This window comes from Gossypium hirsutum, chromosome D06, assembly GCF_007990345.1.
Source record: "Gossypium hirsutum isolate 1008001.06 chromosome D06, Gossypium_hirsutum_v2.1, whole genome shotgun sequence".
Taxonomy (NCBI): domain Eukaryota; kingdom Viridiplantae; phylum Streptophyta; class Magnoliopsida; order Malvales; family Malvaceae; genus Gossypium; species Gossypium hirsutum.
This window is the reverse complement of record NC_053442.1, coordinates 50,064,150-50,066,574: the sequence shown is the minus strand read 5'-3', so window position 1 is coordinate 50,066,574 and position 2,425 is coordinate 50,064,150. Positions and strand designations below refer to the sequence as shown.

The window sequence follows — 2,425 nt, the reverse complement described above, 5'->3', positions numbered from 1 at the left end:
AATTTGATACCATGAATTGAGTAGTTTTGCGTATTTTAAAGGTTAAGAATTAGTCGTAGGTAAATCATTAGATGAACAAAATCAGTTTTAGATGAAAAGATTAAGTATAGTCTGAGATATTTGGAATTTAAGGTTACTATGTCGAAGGTTTCGGTTACTTGAGAACTTAGCTTAGGCTTATGTTTTTGATTGCTTGAGTTGAGTCCTTAGCTAATTTTTGAATGTGTTATTGTGTGTAACACTCCTAACCCGTATACGTCGATAAATTAGGGTTACGAAGCGTTACCAGATAAAACGCAACTTAACACAGACATTCAGTAGAATTCAAGAATTTTACATTTATATTAAATTAGTCAAATATGAAGTAAGTATAATTATAAATTTTACTTTAACCTTTTATAACAAAACATAACATTTCAGTTCAGTTAAACCGTAAGAAAAATAAGCTAGTTTCATATGGCTATTAATTATATATATACAGTACATTAAAGTACGACTCCCAAAATTTTATTTAGCCTATACATGCCATAAGCTAAAATTTAAACGTTTTAATACCGAGATAGTAGATAGAGTGATGATCTTTGCTAACGATCCCCGAGTCTGCAGCTTGGTTTTTAACTATAAAACAAATGGACAAAAACAATCAAAGTAAGCTTTTATAGCTTAGTAAGTTTATAGCATATCTAAAATACATATAAACGAACATATGTATAAACATTATATGCTAATAATAAAGTTACAGACATAATCATTAATTGCATATACTAATTTCTAATATACTTATCATTTGCATTTCATCGAATGCATATCTATGATTTTTCAAATACATAAGTCAAAAGCTTATATTTTTACTTATCAACTACATGAACCAAATGCACATTTATACTTCTAATCCACATGTGCCGAATGCATACATGTATATTCAACAATTTTCATAACAACCAATATATGTGCCTATTCACTAAACACATAGATCCAAACATTTATATGCCCATCAAATACATATAAATAAATGTTCATATACTTATCCTTTACATATAACCAAAATCATATATATATCAAATGCATATAATAACTTAATTTAACAGATTCACCGGCACTTAGCCTGCTAGGCTTATAGCCTGATTCAGATCACCGGCACTTAGCCTGCTAGGTTTATAACCTGATTCAGATCACCGGCACTTAGCCTGCTAGATGTATAGTCTGAATAATTTCACTGGCAATAAATCCGATTGGTACTGAGCTTTAACAAAAGAATCTCAATTCACAGAAGTTGTATCTCATATTTGTATATAAAATCCACATAAAATTCAACTCAATATTCATAACTTATATATTTAAAACACATGGATATATATAAATCCCAATCATCAAATCTAACTTAAATAATTCAATAATTCAACCGAAATACATTTATATATATAACCTCATACTTTAGATTCCACTACTAATATCATAAGATTTAACTTATAATATACTATGTACTTTTAACATTTGAATTCCATATATACCTATATAATTTCATATACCTTTTCAATACAAGATCTTATACATGTACATATATACATATTCGAATCTAACAAATATATATTACTCTATGCTTATACTTGAAACAAGAACTTGTACTTTTATACATTATACACATACATATTCGAAATTAACACACATATATATAAATATAATTTCATACCTATACTCAATATAATTATTTATTCATATATATATACATGCTTAATTATTCAATCCAACTTATACAAATATTTGATACATATATATATCTTTATATATATCTATTCGAACATCATGTAAACATATAAAACAATTAACATTAACTAAATTAAAACTTTATTGACATATATACATGCCTATGTTCGAATACATCACATGCCTATAGTTCCATACCTAAATTATTTGCAAAGACATTGATGTATATATATTTGTATATTCATACTCATTCGAACCTAACACATATATATACATAATTTTCATACTTCTCATTCGATTTATATACTTTTAATTTTAACTCAACATAAATAAAATTGATATTCATACATGTAATATAAACTGATTTAATAAAATTAAATAGCTAATAAACTTACCTCGGATATCAACGGACACGATCGACTATTCAACTACTTTCGTTTTTCCCCGATCCAAATCCGTTTTCTTCGTTTCTCGATCTAAACATATTCAAATTTAACCTTTTTATTCATCAAAACATTCAGTTAAATCCAAAAATACATAAATGGGCAAATTACCATTTTTCCCCTAACATTTTACACTTTTTGCAATTTAGTCCTTTTTGCTCAAAACACAAAATACACCAAATTTGACTACACTCCTTTAGGGCGGAATATTCCTAGTATCTTTACAAGCCCACACATTTCATTTATTTCACATTTTAACCCCTCAAAAATTTATTTTT

The 2,425-nt window shown here is 26.9% G+C and overlaps 1 long non-coding RNA gene across 1 annotated transcript; it reads right to left on the bottom strand.

Annotated features, from left to right (window-relative positions):
- Positions 1 to 374: 374 nt before the first annotated feature.
- Positions 375 to 2,158, bottom strand: LOC121218532 (uncharacterized). The gene is made up of 2 exons (XR_005914910.1): positions 2,100 to 2,158; positions 375 to 618 (listed from the first exon to the last, which is right to left on the bottom strand). It is a non-coding gene; the product is annotated as an uncharacterized lncRNA (long non-coding RNA).
- Positions 2,159 to 2,425: the final 267 nt, after the last annotated feature.